At 46.3% G+C, this 20,327-nt stretch overlaps 2 long non-coding RNA genes across 2 annotated transcripts in view; one reads left to right on the forward strand and one right to left on the reverse strand.

The window, feature by feature from the left end:
• Positions 1–2,411, forward strand: part of LOC132237366 (uncharacterized) — a 109,033-nt gene extending 106,622 nt beyond the window's left edge. Inside the window, exon 2 of the long non-coding RNA XR_009453517.1 lies at positions 2,269–2,411. This is a non-coding gene — a long non-coding RNA (uncharacterized LOC132237366). The remainder of the gene's footprint in view (positions 1–2,268) is intronic.
• A 16,992-nt stretch (positions 2,412–19,403) lies between these two features.
• Positions 19,404–20,327, reverse strand: part of LOC132237365 (uncharacterized) — a 32,210-nt gene continuing 31,286 nt past the window's right edge. Inside the window, exon 3 of the long non-coding RNA XR_009453516.1 lies at positions 19,404–19,674. This is a non-coding gene — a long non-coding RNA (uncharacterized LOC132237365). The remainder of the gene's footprint in view (positions 19,675–20,327) is intronic.

Genomic DNA, 20,327 nt, shown 5'->3' on the forward strand with positions numbered 1-20,327 from the left:
TTCAAACAGGCCGGATCCGGCCCGCGGGCCGTAGTTTGCCCACAGCTGGCCTAAAGAGTGTGTGTGTAGGTGTGTGTACACGCACATATGCATGAGACATGAGTGGGCAAGAGGCACCTAGGAAATCCACCTCTAGTTTATGAAGAGAGCTAGTGAACTCCTTGGTGACGAGTAATACTTCTTCATCTGTGTAATGGTTCGCTGGTTTAGTAAAGAAGCCTTATTTTGATTATTCAGAGAAAAGAAACTATATCATCTCAGAGTTTGGGAAAATCAGAGGGCGGGGTGGGGATACCAGGCATAGCATATAGGAAAGGCATATAGGTACCCACCACCTGACTCTGAAAAGGAAAATGGTTGGGAGAGTTTTAGGAATGAAAATCTAGTCCCACCAATGGCCAGTTATTGCTACAGGAAGTAGAGTGGAATATAAGACATTGATGTGTTTTCTTTATCTTTGCACCCCAATACCTAGACCAGCACTAGGCACTTGGTAGATAAGTATTTGGGTCTCTGTATCATACTTAATTTATTAAAAACTTTGAATAGAAAATTATTGGTTTGATTTTAGAACCCAGAAATATGTACATGCAGGCTCACTTGCAAGAAGAGCCATATGACTGCAGCAGTGCCACCTTCTGGCAGCACTGATAAATTACAGGCTAAACTTCCATGAAGACCTAACTTGAAGTTTCTCTCCATTTTTCCCCTTCTCCCCAAGGTCTCTCTTCTTCTTCCTCTTCTTAAAGGATACCTTTCAGCATTTCATATAATACTGATTTGGTGGTGATGAACTCCTTTAGCTTTTTCTTATCTGCGGAGCTCTTTATCTGACCTTCCATTCTGAATGATAGCTTTGCTGGATAAAGTAATCTTGGTTGTAGGTTCTTGGCATTCATCACTTTGAATATTTCTTGCCACTCCCTTCTGGCCTGCATAGTTTCTGTTGAGAAATCAGCTGACAGTCATATGGGTACTCCCTTGTAGGTAACTGAGTTTCTTTCTCTTGCTGCTTTTAAGATTTTCTCTTTGTCTTTTGCTCTTGGCATTTTAATATGATGTGTCTTGGTGTGGTCCTCTTTGGATTCCTTTTGTTTGGGGTTCTCTGCGCTTCCTGGACTTGTAAGTCTATTTCTTTCACCAGGTAGGGGAAATTTTCTATCATTATTTCTTCAAATAGGTTTTCAATATCTTGCTCTCTCTCTTCTTCTGGCACCCCTATAATTCTGATGTTGGTACACTTGAAGCTGTCCCAGAGGCTCCTTACACTATCTTCATATTTTTGGATTCTTTTTTTCATTTTGCTTTTCCGGTTGGGGGTTTTTTGCTTCTTCGTATTTCAAATCGTTGACTTGATTATTGCGATCCTCTAGTCTGTTGTTGGGAGTCTGCATAATATCCTTCATTTCAGTCAGTGTATGCTTAATTTCCAGTTGGTCCTTTATCATAACATCGAGGGTCTGACTAGATTTCTTGAGGATCTCACTACATTTATCGGCGGTCTCACCCGTCTTTTCGAGGGTCTTACTAAATTTATCGGTGGCTTCTAGACAGTTCTTGAAAAACCTTAAAAGTGTGGTTTTAAACTCTATATCCAGTCGTTTGCTTTCCTCCATTTCTGTCATTTGTGTCCTATTTCTTTGTCTCCACATTTTTTGTGCTTCCCTGTGTTGATGGAGTGGCTTTCTGTGCTGGGTGTCTTATAGAGCCCAGTGGCTCAGCCTCCCCAATTACCTGAGGTGGACTCTCTTGGTGCATCTCCTTGTGGGCTGTGTGCACAGTCCTATTGTAGTTAAGCCTTGATTGTTGTAGGTATCACTGGGAGGAATTGACCAATTGGCTGTGAGAATCAGCTGTGTCTGCAGTGGGAGAACTTCTGTGCTGGAGACACCCCTCAGGACAAGACTTGCTTCAGCGGGGCTTTGGTGCTCACTGAGTCACTCTGACCACCAGGTATACTGGCTCCTGGATCTTTCAGGAGGTGCTAACCTAGTCTTTGCCTGAGGCTATTCAGCCAGAGCTCAGCTGTGAAGGAATGCAAGTTGCCCTGGGGCCTTGGCCAGCTGCAAGTTTGTTAGGTAATTTTCAGCTTGCAAAAGCCTCTGTGCACAGCTTGGGTGGGGCGGGGTCCCAGGGGATCAATAGGGCGGAGCAAACAGCTATGGCTGATCGTCAGTCCTTCCCTAAGAGGTCCCGAGTCTCAGTGTCCGGGTAATCGCTGCAAGCACCTCTGAGAGAAAGCCGCCCTCGAGATGCGAACGATGCCAGACAGTCTAGCCCAGGGGTGGGCAAACTTTTTGACTCGAGGGCCACAATGGGTTCTTAAACTGGACCGGAGGGCCGGAACAAAAGCATGGATGGAGTGTTTGTGTGAACTAATATAAATTCAAAGTAAACATCATTACATAAAAGGGTACGGTCTTTTTTTTTTTTTTTTTAGTTTTATTCATTTTAAACGGGCCGGATCCGGCCCACAGGCTGTAGTTTGCCTAGGGCTGGTCTAGCCTCTTGCCGTATCAGTCAGGGTCCCCAGAGATTCACCCGGAACCAGAGTTCAGAGCAGTAGGGAGTTTGAGACTCCCTCTCAATTGAAAAAGCCAACCGTGTCCTCAGCTGCCAGCCCTTTCTGCGTCTGCCTCCGTACCTGTGCACTTAACTTCCGCACCGCAGCTCCTCTGAGCCTCGGTATGCTTTCCTCTTTCCTTCTAGTTGTAGTATTTCCACTCAGCCAGCCTTCCTGTGGTTCTGGATGATGCCCGTTCTGTCTTTTAGTTGTATTCTTGAAGTGGTTGTGCGAGGCAGCCATCTCCGGTGTTTACCTATGCCACCATCTTGGTTTTTTTAAGATGGAGGTTTTTAAATTGGGACCCAAGGAGGGGCTTCAGAGGATGCACAAGTGTGAAAGTGTGTGAGCATGTGTCCATGGGCATCTTTTTTTGGAGAAGGAGTTAATACCCTTTGAGGAGATTTTCAAAGGGATCTGTGACTCCAAAAAAGATGATAAAATCTTTGCCTTGGGGACAGGCCACCCTGACCCTGACAGAGGGCCATGTTGTCTAAATAAATGAGACAGACAAACAGAAGACATTATTGAACTTCTGAACTTAATGAAAGATTTTATCTTCTACCTTTTCTCTGCCTCCGGCCTCTTGACAACACCCCTCCCCCAGACCCCTCCCTTTCACCTTGGGAATCAAAACGCAGACAAGTGACCATCTGTCCTTCCAAAGGTTTATGGAAGAAAGGAAGAATTTTATAGCCTTCTGGGGAGACAGGTTAACCCAAATTAGCTCGAGGCAAAGGAATCAGGCTATTCGAGGTAACACCATCTAAAAAAACAACCCCTTATTTGTCTCCAGATCAGGTGCCTGAGTTCTGTATAGGAAGCTGATGAATGATTTAGTTACGTTTTCCATTTGGGGAAAGCGCCTGCTTTCATCTTTATGATTGCTTCTTTATTTGGCAACTCACAAACTTATCTGTTTTCCCTAATATAATTGCCTGGCCCCTCTGCACAGCTCGCAGTCATGTCAGCCGGGCTATCCTTCCATTTTCTTCTGGAGTTGAATACTGTTTAAGCAAACTAATTGGGCTCTATTTCACTTTGCTTTATTTTCCTGTGCCTGACTGAGCAATCGGCTGTTTGGGTTTTTACTTGTTCTGTGCCTTCCCCAAGTTTCACTTACGGGGTTCCCAAGGATATTGGTCTTGCTCCTTCTCCCCATCCGGTTCCTTCCTTGTGTAAACATCTCTCTTCCTCTGGTACTGGCACTGGCGCAGCTCTCAATGAGATGGGATACACAGAGGTAAACAAGGCGCAGGCCCTGTCCTCACATTCCTAGTCAGAGCCACTCGTGAGAAGCATGAAGGTTGTTCATTGTACAAGGGCACCTGGCATCGACCGGGAATTAAACTCAGCTGCACTCGGCCTGCCCAGCCGGACACCTTGAGCTGGGCTGTGTCCGCCTGGGGAAAGGGGTGCCTTTCCTTTTTTTGCAAAAAGGCCCCATATGGGCTAGAAGCTGCCCTTATTAGTATACAGGAGGCCTGGTGCATGAAATTTGTGCACAGGTAGGGTCCCTAGGCCTGGTGGGTGATCAGGGCCAATCGGGGCCTTCTGGCTGCCAGCTAGGGCTTTACTTCGTTCCATGCCACCCCCTGGTGGTCAGCACACATCATAGCGAGTGGTAGAACCCCCAGTTGAATTCCTGTGGGGACACTTTGCATATTAGCCTTTTATATATATAGATAGTTGTTACTGGACCACAGGCATATTAATGTCCTAGACATCCAATTAGAAGTCTGCACACCCAGGTTTGCTCCTTAATATTCAGGACCTTCTTTCTGAACCTCAGTTTTCTCTTCTGTATAATGAGGGTGTTGAATTCAAAGATCTGTGGGAGCCCTTTCACTGTGGACACTCTATTAATTGTCAAATCTAACTGAAGTGATTCCACTCATCTACCCATCCCATCCATCCATCCATCCATCCATCCATCCACGCATCATAAGAATATGGGCATCCAGGGGGACCGATGGGGGTCACCATTGTAGGGAAGAGATGTCACCTGGTGAGACCTTTCCCAGCAAAGTTGACTCTCAAGATCTCTGAGGACACATGCGTGCTTTTGACGAAGGTCCTTTCCCTCCCGCCTGAAGGTCAAGGTATTTACATGTCTCACTCCAGAGAGCAGCCATCATGTCATTATAGATGCAATCAATGCGACCATCCCACAGGCAGCCAAGCAGCGCGGAGAGACTGCAGGATGCGTGGGCTGATCCGCCCGCTACCGCGACATGAAATATTAGCACCGTAAAGACTAATGAACTTCTCTCTCACAGCCCCGGACCCTGGGAGGGATGATGGGTGTTTTTACAATCAAAGCACCTGGAGCCCAAATAGAAGGCAACAGACAATTATAAGCATTGGATCAAATTGACCTTGAGGGGCCTGGGGGGGCGCAGAGCATGGCCAAGCATTCCAGCAGGAGGGCGTGAGTGGTGTGCAGAGGCAGGAAGGGAGAGAGGCCTGCTGGGGGAGTCATTTTTCTGGGGGCCCCTCCCTGGCACCTGGGCAGGCAGCCTGAGACTTTTTGCTCCTTTGGAACCGCTTTCTTTCATCTGCCTGATTTCTTTTATCTGCTAGACCCAGCCTTCTGCCAAAGAGGGTTTGCAATGGCTAGCAACAATGATACTAACAGTTCCCTTAGAATGCACTGGAAAGCTTTTTAAAAACCTTCCTATAGGCAGTCACCATTCGATCATGCATTCATTTATTCACTCATTGGTCTACTTGCTGAAATAACAACTCACTCCGTCACACCCGGCACCGTGCTGGGCCCTCAGCTTGATTCATAGGGTCCTTGTCATTTAGGAGTTTACGAGGTGGTTGAGGATCAAGATGTAAATTAGGGAACTGGGGAAACTAGGCATCCTGGTGTAGGGACTTTGGAAGGGCGAAGAGGGAAAAGACGGGCGTGGCCCTAGCCAGTTTGGCTCAGTGAATAGAGCTTCCGCCTGCGCTTCAGGTTCGATTCCGGTCAAGGGCACATGCCCGGTTGTGGTCTTGACCCCCAGTAGGGGGTGTGCAGGAGGCAACCAATCAATGATTCTCTCTCATCATTGATATTTCTATCTCTCTCTCCCTCTCCCTTCTTCTCTGAAATATATATATATATATATATATATATATTTTTTTTTTAAAAAGACCTGGCTTGGAGTCCCCCTTCTGCTGCTTCTGACTTAGGTGGCCTCAGGGCCTCAATTTCCTCAGCTGTAAGGAAAGAAAGGCGGGGTAGCTCAATGGCTCCTCTCCCTTGGGCTTCCCTCACTCCTCAACCAGCCGAAGCAGAGAGTCTTGGTAGGATGTGCAGGAATCAAGAAGGAAAATGTTGAAAGTTTAGTTAGTTTTGCGCAGCGTTTCCACAGTTCTGGTAAGAACTAAATTTATTTGTTTTGTTTTTTAATCTTTACCCGGGGATATTTTTCCATTGAATTTTTTTTAGAGAGAGTAGAAGAGAGAGGGAAAGACAGAGAGAAACATCGATATGAGAGAAACACATCGATTGGTTGCCTCCTGCACAAGCCCTGACCAGAGCCTGGGCTGGGGATGTGCCCGGAACCAAAGTACATGCCCTTGACCAGAATGGAACCTGGGACCCTTTGGTCCGCAGGCCGACACCCTACCCACTAAGCCAACTGACTAGGACTCTTATATTTGCATTTAAAAGTGCCATAGCATAACATAAAGATGAGTGGCAAAATTCATGCTAATAGTGAGAAATTTTAATTTTTCTTAGATGGACAGTAAATAACTTAAAAAACATCACATCAAGACACTTCACAAGAAAGGAACGAGCTACATTTTAGTACTTTTCGTGGCATTTTCCCCCGCTTTTTTGACCAAGGAACAAATTTTCATTTTGCCCTGTACCCAGCAGATTACGTGGCTGGCTCAGGGCGGACGGCACCATCCGTTCGGACAGGTGGGCAGAGGCCAGGCTGGGCTCAGAAGACCTCTCGGTAGTGGGATTTGACAGCAAGAATTCCTGGAGTTATAGTCCCCGGCGTGTGACGCATTGGTGTCTTGGCTTTATTTGTATTGATTTCTGTCCCCAGCCGGCAGCTCGCCTCTTCCCTCCAAAATGAGTGCTTTCTGCAGCACCAGCAGTATGCCTGCTGCTACAGACTCTCTGATCAAAACGAGCAATTTAGGGCTTATTACATCTCATCCCCGCCCTCCCTCCCCCACACCTCACCTCGGTTCTTAAATTCTCTGCGCATAAGCTTTCGCTGCCGCCTCGCAGCTGAGGGCAGTCTCCCCCTCCCACTCACTCCCCTGCCCCGCCCTGCCCCCGCTGTGCATCCATTTCCCGGGTGAGCCGGGATGGACGCTCTGTCCTAGGGCCAGTGGCTGGCTTCTGTGTGCTCCCAGCTTACAGCTCGCTGACGCCTCATCACTCAGTTTGGACTGGAAATAGATTCTATGTTTTTCAACCATTCTCTGTTTTCCCTGACTTTTTATCTTCTCACCCTGGTCATCGGGGGGTTTCAGCAGCCCAATGCAATTATTCAAAATGAGAGTTTCATTCTTTTTGCACAATAGTCTCTTCTAGAACTTTCTGAGATTTCTAATAGGATTGGATTCATTTCCTGAGGCCAGTATTTCATTCATTCCAATCTTCATCATCAACATTTATATAATAAAAACCTAAGTGACCATTAGGGCAGAACGACCAGAACGACCAGTCGCTATGATGCTCACTGACCACCAGGGAGCAGACTCTCCAAGCAGGAGCTGCCCCCTGGTGGTCAGTGCGCTCCCACAGGAGGAGTGCTGCTCAGCCAGAAGCTGGGCTCATGGCTGGCGAGTGCAGCAGTAGTGGCGGGAGCTTCTCCTGCCTCCGTGGCAGCACTAAGGAGCAGCGAGCCAAGTGGTAAGGAGCAGCAAGCAGGTGGGCAGTAAGGAGTGAGGGGTCTCAGACTGTGAGAGGGATGTGACTGCTGGAGCAGGCCTAAGCTGGCAGTCAGACATCCCTCTCACAGTCTGGGACCCCTCAGGGGATGGAGAGCAGGCCTAAGCCAGCAGGCAGAGCTGAGGGACTGCCCCCCCCCCCCGCCCCCAGTGCACTAATTTCATGCACCGGGCCTCTAGTATTTTCATAACAGCTTAAGGCTGGATTTTCTTTTCTTGAACTTAGTAGTGCACTGGCATAGCTTCACTTTTTAAAAATTATCTTTATTAGGGGTTCTGTCCCCTCTGGAAGTTTTATAAAATTACTAGTGAAAATGTGTAACTTTACCATGGAGTTCCAGGTTTCCAACAAATTTTTAAATTTTTTTAAAACTTTTAATATTTTATTGATTTCAGAGAGGAAAGGAGAGGGAGAGAGAGCTAGAAATATCAATGATAAGAGAGAATTGTTGATCAGCTGCCTCCTGCACGCCCCATACTGAGGATCAAGCCAGAAACCTGGGCATGTGCCCTGATGAGAATTGAACTGTGACCTCCTGATTCATAGGTGAGCACGCAACCAGTGAGTCACGCCAGCCAGGAATGACACAGTTTTTATATTCTGCTCTTTCTCAGTCCCCAAATAGCAAGCACATTTCCTATGCATTGAAGTCATTTCTTTGAGTCACCTGATCGTATCGTTTTTGTTTGTTTGTTAGTCCTCACCCAAGGATAGTCATTCCATTGATTTTGGAGAGCGTGGAAGGGAGGAGGAGAGACTCACAGAGAAACATTGAAGTGAGAGAGACACATTGATTGGTTGCCTCCCACATGCACCCTGACCAGGGATCTAGCCTGCAACCAAGGTACGTGCCCTTGACCGGAATCAAACCCATGACTCGTCAGTCCAAGGGCTGATGCTCTAACCACTGACCAAAACAGCCAGGGCTGATCATATATTTAAGCCCAAATACTTACCAAGCTACATGGTTTTGGGGTCTTGCTTTCTCTAAAAAATAAAAAATAATCTTTGCTGTTTTGATATTCTGGTTTTTTAAAATTGATTTCACAGAGGAAGAGAGAGAGAGAGAGATAGCAACATCAATAATAAGAGAGTATCATTGATTGGCTGCCTCCTGCACACCCCCAACCGGGGACTGAGCTAGAAACCTGGGCATGTGCCCTGACTGGGAATCAAACCATGACCTTCTGGTTCATAGATTGATGCTGAGCCACACCGGCAGGGTTGATATTCTGTTTTTAATTGGGTAACTTTTTATTTCGGAAGTCTTATACCTACAGAAAAATTGAGAGATTAGTGTAATGAATATCCCATATACTGTTCACCAAGATTCATTAATTGTTAACATTTTTGCCATATTTTCTTCGTCTGTGATGTATACTTTTTTGCTGAATAATTTGGAAGCAAATCACAGATGTAACACTCCATCCCTAAATATTTCAGCATAATTCTTCAATGAATAAGGACATTTTCTGACATTACTGTAATACTACATCTCAGAAAAATTAACAATAATTCCAAAACCTAAAATACAACCCAATTAAAATTTATTTATTTGTCCCAAAATAAATCCTCACCCAAGGACATTTTTTCCATTGATTTTTTAGAGAGAGAGTGGAAGGGAGGAGGAGGAGGAGGAAGAGGAGGAGGAGGAGGAAGAGGAGGAGGAAGAAGAGAAGGAGGAGGAGGAGGAGGAAGAAGAGAAGGAGGAGGAGGAGGAGGAAGAGGAGGAGGAGGAAGAGGAGAGAAACATCAATGTGAGAGCAACACATGGATTGGTTGCCCTGAGTGGGGTGGGGGATGGAACCGGAGACCCACTTACATGCCCTTGAGTGGGAATCAAACCTGAAACCCTTCGGTGCACAGGCCAATGTTTTAACTACTAAGCATACCAGCCAGGGTGAATCTGACAACTTTTTAATCATTTTTAAAAATTCTGCTAAGATCATTTTAACTACTGAGCAAGTTGTTATTTGATCACTTGGTATCTTCAACTCTATGGGGAGGAGCATTCTCCCCTGCTCCCTCCAAAGAAACTGGCACATGCACCACTCTCAAGAAGGCAGTAAAAATTCCATATCCAGGCTCTTTATAAAAATCACGCCTAGCCCTAGCCGGGTGCTCAGTGGTTAGAGCATCTGCCTGCAGACCGAAGGGTCGAAGGTTTTGTTTTTTCTTAAAGCTTCATGTGCTTTTATTTCTTTAATCCTCATTTAACCTACTTCATCTTATGAAATGGGTGCTGTCACTACCCTCCTTTCTTTTATTTTTTTAATATATTTTATTGATTTTTTTACAGAGAGGAAGGAAGAGGGATAGAGAGTTAGAAACATCAATGAGAGAGAAACATCGATCAGCTGCCTCCTGCACACTCCCTACTGGGGATGTGCCCACAACCAAGGTACACGCCCTTGACCGGAATCAAACCTGGGACCCTTGAGTCCGCAGGCTGACGCTCTATCCACTGAGCCAAACTGGTTACAGCATGGAGTCGAAGGTTCGATTCCTGTTCAAGGACACGTACCTTGGTTGCAGGTTCCCCAGCCCAGTAGGGGGCTTGTGGGAGGCAACCAACTGATGTGTCTCTCTCATGTCAATGTTTCATCTCTCTCTCCCCTCTTCCTCCCTCCCTTCCACTCTCTCTAGAAATCAACAGAAGAAATATCCTCAGGTGAGGATTAAAAAAAAATCCGGCCCAGCCTAAATGGCTTAGGCAGAGTGGCTGGCAGCACCTCAGCATATCAGTTTAGGAATTCTGAATCGCCACTGCTGTCAGACATGGTCGCTTTCCTGCGTTTACTTCTTGGCCGTATTCTGAGACACTGATGCTTCCAGGCTGTTGTACAATCAAGTTCTCAGACTTCTCCAACATATTTAAATCTCTCCAGGCATTTTCATTCTAACAACAGCCTTTTCTCCACCGGGCAGTGCCCCTCGTGTAATTCCTTGTTATCTTCCATTCTGAGTGTCATTTGAGTTGAAGTTGATCTTCCAATAGTTTCTTCAGAAAGACTTCAAAGAACAATCTTTCCTAAGTTCTTGCATGTTCAGAAATGTCCAAGGTTAGCCCTGGCCAGTGTGGCTCATTTGGCTGGGTGCACTGAGGGGTGGCTGGTTTGATTCCCAGTAGAGGCACATTTCAGGGTTACAGGCTCAACCCCCAGGAGGGGGCGTGCAGGAGGCAGCCGATACCATCTCTCTCGCCCTTCCTCTTTTTCTCAAATCAATAAAAACATATTTTTAAAAAATGTTCAGGTTTTTATTTCTAAAGTAACAACTCGGCACAGAGCGTTTAGATCACACTCTCTTCCTTGGGGAATTTCCAGGATTTGCTCCAGGCTTCGAGCATTGAGTGTGGACTCCGAGGGGCCTGAAGTCAGCAGGTCACAGAAGGGTCTTTATCGCTGAGGTCCAGGAATTTTGCAAGGATGTGTTTTGGCGATGAGAATCTTTGTTAGATTTTTGTGGAATCAGCTATCCCTTTTCAATAGCTGCATCTTTTATTTTATTTTTTTTTTATTACATGGTTTCCAGTGTTTCCTTCAGGCCACTGTGTGTGTGTGTGTGTGTGTGTGTGTGCATTGCATTTCCTCGGCTTTTTTCTTTTTCTTTTTCTTTTTTTGGTCCTTTATTGTTTTTTTGTAGTGTCTTTGTACTTTTGTCAAGGTATAATTTATACAAGAAACTGTACATATTTAGTGTACCATCTGATAGATAAGTTTTAACATATGTACACACCCATGAAACCACTGCCACAATCAAATAGTGAACATACTCACCCCTCAGAAAAGTTTCCCTGCGCCCTTTGTAATCCCTCCCCAGGCCCTTTCCTTCCCCTCACCCACCCTGTGCATCACTGATGTGCCTTATGTCACTTTTAATTTATTTGTGTTTCCTAAAATTTTACATAAATAGGACCGAACAGAACAAACTCTTCTTCTCCGCATAGCTACTGAAAGCCGTCCATGTTGTCGCATGTATCAGTAGGAGAGCTGAGAGCAGACAGCCTTGCCTTGTTCCTGGTCTTATAGGGGAATTTTTCACCTGAAGAATTGTCTTCAGGCGATTCCCTTTTTCCTCCCACCCCCCACCCCCTGTCTGCTCAGTAGTTTCCTCATCGGCCTCAAGAGGGCCCTCTGCAGATCCCGGGAGCTCTCTCTCTCTCTCTCTCTCTCTCTCTCTCCCCCCCCCCCGCCCCCCCCCCCCAACCCCGACCCTTTGTTCTCTATATTATTCCCTGACGACTCTAGTCCCCTTAACCTTCAGGTCTTCTGGCTTCTTCTCCTGAACGGAGAGCTCACCAGGCTCTGGCTGGGTTTCCTTCTCTGTGCGGTGACCTCAAAACTCTCTAAGCTTTAACCTGCGACAATTGTAGGGCTCACCTCATTTATTTCCCATCTCTCAGGGATCACTGAATGTCATTGGTGACACCCAATAGCCTGAACACCATTGTTTCAAATATTTTGTCTGCTTTTTAGGTTTTGTTTTGTTTTGTTTGTTGTTGTTTTCAGGAAGAAGGTAAATCTAGTCCCCGTTACTCTACCTGCTCGGAAGTGGAAGTCCTTGTTGCCCAGGCCTGGGATGAATAACCTTTTGAGTGAGGGGTAATTTTCCTTCATCTGCTACTCAGAGGAGCTCATGCAGGAAGCTAGGTTCCAAACCAGCAGGAACTTTCCTTATAACTCAGGCCTGGTACCAAAGTAAAACCTCTCTCTCCCTATTCTCACACTGTAGTTTCCTACAAACATGGTGTGACTGTGCGGCTTCTACCCCTTCTCTTTCCTTCCTCAGGACCAAACGAGATCCAGGGACACTCTGGCTCCTGGCCTGGCCACCCAGTTTTACTCTTATAAGTAAAGGAGTTAGGGTTTGAACTTAAACTTTTGGACAATGGTACTTGGCAAACTCAGGTCTGCAGCCCCTACATTCTCTCTTCTTCCTTCCCTTGCTCCTGATCTATTTCTGCATCTTTTGAGAGTCTTTCCATCTATTTAGACTTTTGACTTTCTTATAGTTTTAACAAAGACAGAGTTTGACTTTCTGCTTCTTGTTCCTCTTGTTTCTCTTGGGGGATTTCCAGACGAACAGGAAACATCCGCTTGAGGCTATCATCTTCACACTGGAAGTCAGGGGCCATGCAGTTGCTGTGGTTGTTTTGAGTGTATATTTTGCATCTCTACTAAGCCAGACACAGTCTCGGATCCCTAATAGGTAGTCAAGAAATGTTTGAAGAATGACTATCAAACAGGTACCGCATTCCTCCGCATAACTTGGCTCTGCATATTGAGGTAGACCGTTGCTTCCTCTTGACCTGAGATGTCCCAGAATGCATGGACATCTTTCCCCCGTGGAGTCTGGGGATTCCTAGAGCATGGAAAGAGCTGGTGGAAGTCTAAGCACATGACGCGGTCTGAAATCTGTGTCCCAAGAGCGTGGGCTTTCGTGTTGGACAAACCTGAGTTTGAAGCTCAACTATAATATTTACTACTTGCTGGATCTTGTATTCATCAGGGTTCACCAGAGAAACAGAAACAATAAGATGGAGATGATGATAGATAGATAGATAGATAGATAGATAGATAGATAGATAGATATAGAGCTACTATCAATCTATTTATCTACCTAACTATATCTCTATCTATCTATCTATCTATCTATCTATCTATCTATCTATCTATCATCTATCTACCTACCTACCTACCTACCTACCTATCTGGAGATATATTTTAAGAAATTAGCTCATGCTTATTGTGGGTGTTGGAAAATCCAAAATCTTCAAGGCAGGTCAGTAGGCTTGAAATTACTGCAAAAATTGATGTTGCAGTCTTGGGTCTGAAGGCAATCTGGAGGTACAATCTTTCTTCCTGTTGGGGGGTGGCAAAGTGGGGAGCACAGACTTCTGTCTTTTCTCTTAGGCCTTCAACTGATTGGATGAGGTCCAACCCCATTATGGACAGTAATCAGCTTTACTCAAAGACTACTGATTTAATCACATCTTTAAAAAATACCTTCACAGCAACATCTAGACTGGTGTCTGACCAAACAACTGGGCATGATAGCCTAGCCAAGTTGGTACATACAATTAACCATCACAGACCTTGAGTAATTTATTCAATCTGACCCTCAATTTTCTTATCTTTAAAATGGAGCTATTAGTATATATTCCTCACAGGACTGTTGTGAAAATCAAATTGGGATAAGTATGTAAATCACCTAACATAACATCGGACAAATCATAGGATCTTACTAAATGAAAGCTATTCTTTTTTTAAAAAAATATATTTTATTGATTTTCCACAGAGAAGAAGGGAGAGAGATAGTTAGAAACATCGATGAGAGAGAAACATCAATCAGCTGCCTCCTGCACGCCCCCCACTGGGGATGTGCCCACAACCAAGGTACATGCCCTTGACCGGAATCGAACCTGGGACCCTTCAGCCCGCAGGCCGGCGCTTTATCCACTGAGCCAAACCGGTTCGGCGAAAGCTATTCTCATTTTGTCTAGAAGATATGCCTGATATGGTCTTCTGGAATCCAGTCCACTCTCTTCCACATTCCCTCACCTTCTGTCTGTATTTAAGGGCTAGAAGTTTCAAAACCTATAGTAGTTTGCTAGACCCCTTTGCAGCTAGAGAGTTCAGGCTGAAGTAAATTTAGGCAAGATTTGGAAGAAGAAAGTAAGCGAGATTGGGCAGATGTGATTGCAGCTGTCAGAGGTCAAGTTCTAGTTGCTGGTCACCAGCAGCAATAGCAACAGCAGTTTCCTGACCTCTGGCCTGCAGCTGTGGAGGTATGGCCTTGAACCGGTAGCCTTCAAGTGGCCCTGACTTCTATTCCTCCTGTAAGCACCTGATGGCTTATAGTAACTCTAATTGCTTTGGGCCTGAAATACCTAGAGTGGTTTCTGATTCCTACGCTGAACTGCTTCAGAGACTATCCTACAGGTGGCTTCCTGGTGCACTCCCCTCCGCATCCTGGAGGGTGCACTGGAGGGCTGACGCTCTACCCACTAGGTCCAGGAAGACTCCCTGGGCCTTCCTAAATGGGCCCTACCAGAGAGGGGACAAGGCCCATGACTAGAGCTGTCGTGATGATGCAGGAGACAGAGGATGCATCAGCAACAGCCAGTCCAACACAAGGCATTTTACTCATTGCATGGTGCTCTTGCGTGGGATTAAGAACTCAGTGTCGAACAGACTGTTCGGCTAACTGCAATCTTCCATGAACATGATGTCACTCAGCTCAGGGCTGGTGTCTGTCTGTCTCTCAGCAGGCAGATTTTATTGCATTGTAATATTTATAGCTATCAACATTTAGGTGCATTAAAGGACTGTCTCCTTCAAAAAATAAAAATAAAATTTCCCAAATGAGGACAAAGACCATAAACCCTTCCTCGTCGGGTAGCAAAAGTGGCCTCTTGACCTGCCTGTGCCCCATTCCCACTGCAGCCCAGTTTCAGGAGGGTGATATGAAAGAAAAATGTACGCAACAATCCCTGGCATGCCGGGTGAGAACCGCAGACACACTGGTGGGCTGGGGGGTGCTGACTTCCTAATGAGCCCAAAGTTGAGAGTTAAAAAAAACCAGGGTGAGACAGATGGGCCAGGGAACACGAAGACAGGCTATGACTGCTGAGGGTAGGACTGGCTTATAGAAAGGAAGCATCTCCTTAAGATTTTTTAATAAAAACAGCTTCTACCTTTATCAAGTGCCTACTGCATACATTTCACATATGATTTCATTTAGTCATAATAATCTTATGAGATAGGATTATTAATCCAAGTCTACAGATGAGAAGACTGAGGTTTAGAAAGATTAAGAGACTTCCTCTAGGCCCCTGGCGGGAGCACGATTCAGATCTCAACCCACAGCTGGGTTTATAGATAATGTGTTACACTGTTGACTCAAAGGATGATCAGAGGTCTCATACCAAAGAAGGGGACCAAAACCAGTTTGAAAAATAACAGGTTTTGAAAAGTCTGGGTTAATCAAAGCAAAAGAGGTTGGATGTTAGGCCTCTTTGTTTTTGCTGCAGGACTTCTCAGAGCCTTTAATATGCTGTCAGGTGGAGAGAGACAGTCACTGAGAGATGGCCAGAGAGGAAGAAGAGTCTTTTTTTCTTACAGCATTCATAGATAGAAGGATATAATTGCATTACCAAAAAAAGTATTCTAGATACAACCCCAGGCAAAATACCAAGCCATTGAAATGGAGAAAAATGTGTGTGTCCAGCAGTAGACAGCTTTTTAGTACAGGCAAGAATAAATATGTACACGCAGTGAATAAGCCACAAATTGGGAAAAGAAATCTCGGCTACAGCAGTCATCATTAGGTGAGTTATGCCAAAGGGCTGGTAATTTGTGTTTATTTTTATTTGCTATCCCTATGATAGAAACATCTGCTGTTTTTTATACTGCTACAGACAAACCTGGCTACCTAATCTGAAGGGCCTGATGCAAAATGAGAATGCAGGCCTCCTTGTTCCAAAAGCAGCAAAAAAAAAAGAATCATTAAGTACAAAAATGGAGACATTTTTCTTTTCTTCTGCAGTTCTCAACTGCTCATGGTGTTTTTTAATTTGCTAGTCCACATTTTTCTACAAAAAGAAAAATTAAAGTTTTGAATTATCAGCACAAATTTTACTGTTCTCCGTATTGTGCAATGCCAGTTTTAAATGCAGACTAATAAAGCCAAGTGCGGGCGCTTCTGGGCGCAGGACTCTGTGACTGAGCAGGTCGCATGCCCGGGAAGCCAGCCGGGCTGCAGAACAGGGAGAAACACACCTTTTGTTCTACAATCTCCAAGCGGCTGATTCTGTGCACGTTGCGCAGCGCTATCCGGTTCCTGACATTTCCAGGGTCTTCCCGGGGGAAGTTCGGCACATTGTCCGCTGACAGAGTCCACCTTTGAAAGACTGTAATGACTGCCTCATTTGAGAGAGACAGAGAGGAGGCAGCAAGAAAAATGTTTCCCTGGCACCTCTGGAAGCTGTGAATGTCACTGCTCATTGTGAGGGAGTGTTCCAGGGCCGGCCTGATAAACCAATCAGGCAGCCTCAGGTGAAGGCATTTCATAAACACGTTTGGAACCTGCCTGGCAGCTTCAGGGCTGGATGGACTGCAGAGGCCAGTGGCTGAAGAAGAGGGAGAGAGAGAGCCAAAAAAGATAGCACGCTCCCAAACAGGAAGGGCAGGGGCCTGCACAGCAGGAAGGGGGGCCTTTCCCGCCCTAGAGGCTGGTACGGAGTTAGACTGCTGGTCTGCCTTTTCCTCCCCATCGTTCCCTGCTTCATGGGACCTGGTGCAAGCATGTTATGCCTCACGCCTTACATATAACTAACACTCCCACCTTTGCCTCTTCTTTGCGTGTTCATAAAACTAGCCACTTACGATCCTCATAACAAATTTATAAGACTATCTTTCCCATTTCCCTAGTGAATAAACTGAGACTTCAAAGAATAATGTGATTGACAGAGGTCACCCAGCCAGAGTGGACCTCCCTGGCCTGGAGGCTGGCTCCACAGTGCATCCTCGCCCTCAGTATTCCTGGCCTCGGGGTACCATCCTAAGCCCCGGCTGCCTGACGTCAGGGACTGGTTCAACGTCACGGCGTTGGCTTCAGGTCTGTCTGCCGGTCTCACACCGTTGAGGATTTTACTAAATGCCAAATGTACACACATACATACATGCACACATGAATAAATGCAGTGTGTAGTCTAAAGAGAAAGCTTTGGGACCTGAGCACAGCCCTTTGAATATCCTTTATGGTAGCAAATCTACCTCTGCAAGTGTATCTGATTTTTGGAAATGGAAGAAAATCATTTGGAGCTTGTGATATTGTGATTTATAATAAAATGTATGTTTGGTCTTTGTCCCCAGTCCCTGACACAGGGTCCCTAAAACCTTTGGAAAGTCTTAAGTCACAAGGACACTGGGAGTATCTTCTGTTCTAATGAGGTGACTCTGGGTGGGCTCCTGGATGGCTATGTGAGGAGGCTTCCGTAAATCCCATAGCATGGGGTCTGGGGACCGGCCATGCCTATAGGAGGAAGCCTCTGTAAATTCCAATAGCACGGGGTCTGGGGACCGACCATGCCTATAGGAGGAAGCCTCTGTAAATTCCAATAGCACGGGGTCTGGGGACCGACCATGCCTATAGGAGGAAGCCTCTGTAAATTCCAATAGCACGGGGTCTGGGGACCGACCATGCCTATAGGAGGAAGCCTCTGTAAATTCCAATAGCATGGGGTCTGGAGAGCTTCCAAGCAGATGAACACAGGTGCCCCAGGACAGAAGCTCGGTGTTAGGACCCTCCCAGACCTCCCCCATGTCTTCATCTAGCTGCTCATCTGCATTCTTTATCATATCCTTCAGTGGTGAACTGTGTTCATTACAGTAAACGTTTCCCTGAGTTCTGTGAGCTGTTCTAGCAAGTTAATCGAACGTAACAGGGGGTGAAGGTTACCTCAGATTTGTAGCAGTTGGACAGGAATTGTGGGTAATGGGATTGGCATCTGAAGAGGGGGACAGTCTTGTGGGACTGCGCCCTTACACGTGGGATATGACACCATGTCCAGGTAGATAGTGTCAGAATTGAGTTAGATCATAGGGCACTCAGCTGGTGTCACAATAATTGCTTGGTGCGGGGAAACCCCACATATTTGGTGAGCAGAAGTGGTGGGCAGACCTGGAGGCGGGCAGACCTGCCGTAAGTGACATGTTCTGTGTGCAAGTAGAGAGGAAAGACACAAGAGGAAAAAGGCCTTGGTTTTTCCAATATGGAGCCTGAAGTTTAGTGGACGATGAATTTATTCAGTGGATAAAGAGGTGAAGCAGGTAATCAGGAAGGGGAAGGTATGCATAGGTGGCTGTATTAATGTATTTTACTGCCTATCCTGAGCCAAGCATCCTGCCTGCACTGCTGCCCTAGTCCTCAGCTCGTCAATGGCCATCCGACAAGGTGGATTTTATTATCCAATTTTGCAGGGGAGGACACCAAGGCCGAAGAGAGAAAATTACAATCCTCTAATTAGTGGCAGAACTGGAACTGGAATCTAGTTTGCCTTAAGGGAATGAGAGCTTTTTTTGTTTTGCTCAGAACATAAACAAAAAGAAAGACGAAATGAATGCATGGCTATAAAGCAATGAGATGCTTTTCTACTTTGGTTCCAAGAACTGGCTCTGCAGATAATTTTAAACCAATGAATCTGAAAGTGTTGTGAGAAATGGCAGCACCATTATCCTAAGAGTCAAGTTCCCAAGAAGACAAGTACGATAAAAACAAACACCCATTTGGCCGTCTGTGCGTTATTTTTGTTTTGAGTCAGAGACTTTCCTGGTCCCCTTAGCTACAGTTCTCTAGAACCCAGCCTCCTGGCACCGAGCAAACCCCGGAGACCTTGTTCAGCACCCTCATCCCAGGGAGGCGGAACTCGGCACCAGGGACGGGGAGTAGTAACCTGCTCAAGTTCACACAGTGAATTTGCGCTGGAACCTTGACAAAAACCCAGGTGTCTGACGAAGCAGTGCTGTTTCCCTGAGCTAATCCCGGCCTTGCGGATATAACATCTTCCTAAAACAACAGTAGACGTTTTTGAAGCAACCTTCCTATGTCAGACACTTGGAAGTGCATTATCTTTATTAAGCCTTCAAGGAAGCCTCACCATTCCCATTTCGCAGATAGTAAAACCAAGGCGCGGAGAAATGAAAGGATGGGGCCAAGTTACAGAGCTAGGAAATAGAGGCCCCGGGATTTGAACCCAGGCCTGCTCACCTCCAGGCCCCTCATGTTTAACAACAGTCAACACCCATCCTTTTTGCCTGAGCGTCTCCTTCTTCTCTTGTGTCCCTCAGGGGCCCCGGAGAAGGCACAGCACATTCGACTTAAATCCACCTCCCCCAGCTGGCCACTTCCCTGCTTTCCCTGTTTATCAACACAAATAGCCTGTTTGGTTGGAGGCCTGCCTCAGTCCCTGGGAACCCAGAGGAACAATGAGATGTTGTCCATCCGGGACCGGGACCGGGACGCTTCCTCCACTTCCCCTGCCCACACTGGCCCGCAGATCAGACCCGCCAGGCCCCTCCAGCTTGTCTACAAAGTGCGTCAATCACTTGTTTACTGGCTTTTCCTGCCTGGCCCCGGGGGTTCCGCTGGCTATTTCTTCTCTTTGGGAGTTCCTCGGAGGTGAGCTTTGATCTTCCTAGAGGAAGGGGCGACAGGAAGATGATGAGAGATGCTAGAAGTCTGTGTGTAGCACCTGACTCGCCCTGTGAAGGAGAAGAGGCCTCAGAGAGCAACGGAGGATGCTGCTGAGATCTGAGCATCCTGCCTGGGTGGAGGTCTGCCTTTCCTCTGGGAGAGAAACGGAAAGGAGTAAAAATTCCACAGGCCGGGAGCAAATGCCCCCAGGCCTTTCTACGCCCGCCCGGCCAGCAGCATAACGCAGTGAATAATGAATGCAAACTTTTTACAAAACGCCACGCTGCAGATGCCCGCTGGAGGGAGAGGTTTTAGATGTGCGGCTTCCCTGGGAGGAGGCTGCTTGGAAAAACACCCCACTGCCTGTGAAGGTCTAATTTGAGAGCTGCTGTGAGAACGTCTCTGGAATACTGCCCGGAATGCCGCCCCATTAGAGAGCTGCTTATTTGGGGGCTGCGGGCTTTTGGGTCCTCAAAATCCATTTTGGCATGAAAATGAACCCTGAGCAGGGACACTTAAATATTAAAACAAAATGTCAGTCAGGGCCCAGCAGGAAATGACAGACACACAAAAGGGTTTAACTGAAGAAAATTTAATATGGACTACTTGCAGGGGTGTGTGGGAGATTACGGGGACAGTCAGGTACAGGGAGGC

This window comes from Myotis daubentonii, chromosome 6 (genome assembly GCF_963259705.1).
Source record: "Myotis daubentonii chromosome 6, mMyoDau2.1, whole genome shotgun sequence".
NCBI classification, from domain to species: domain Eukaryota; kingdom Metazoa; phylum Chordata; class Mammalia; order Chiroptera; family Vespertilionidae; genus Myotis; species Myotis daubentonii.